Here is a 469-nt window from a genome sequence, read left to right on the forward strand (position 1 = left end):
CGGCGGGCTGTAGCCCCGCGGCGGGGTGGGCAGTGCGCTCGCTCCCCTCCCCCCCGGCCCCGTGTTTTTCCAGCTGGAAATCGCCGGCGGTTTGCAGTCTAAACAAGGGAAGAAGCCGGGGAGGGGGGAGGCAAAAAGCAGAGGAGGAAGAAAAAGGCACTTACTGTAAAGTGTCAGTGGAGGTGGGGTTGGCGGGGGGGGGTCAGAGAGAGACTCGCACACAAATGTCTTCCTAGCGGATCACGGGGCTTGGGTCTGCTTTTTTGTTTGTTTGGTTTTTGGTTGGTTTTTGTTTTTTTTTTTCCTTCCCCCTGCAATGACACAGGTCCGGGATGTCTCCACCACTGTAGTAGAAATGATGTCTGCGGTACAGCGCTCGCTCCCTCTCCGCTCTCCAGCATGTAAATGGGTGATAGGAGCCAAATATGGAGCAGTTGGCTGCCTCTGCAACAGCTCAAGGATCCTACTT

General features: G+C 56.1%; 1 protein-coding gene across 4 annotated transcripts in view; it reads right to left on the reverse strand.

Moving 5' to 3' along the window:
- The window catches only part of ATXN1 (ataxin 1), a 228,012-nt gene extending 227,714 nt beyond the window's left edge, over positions 1-298 (reverse strand). For all 4 annotated transcript variants that reach the window (XM_035893514.1, XM_035893509.1, XM_035893510.1 and 1 more), the window contains exon 1: positions 165-298. The gene's annotated coding sequence lies outside the window, so the exon portion shown is untranslated. The remainder of the gene's footprint in view (positions 1-164) is intronic.
- Between the last annotated feature and the right edge of the window lie 171 nt (positions 299-469).

The sequence above is a fragment of the Egretta garzetta genome, unplaced genomic scaffold, assembly GCF_000687185.1.
Source record: "Egretta garzetta isolate BGI_Z169 unplaced genomic scaffold, ASM68718v1 scaffold14, whole genome shotgun sequence".
NCBI lineage: Eukaryota > Metazoa > Chordata > Aves > Pelecaniformes > Ardeidae > Egretta > Egretta garzetta.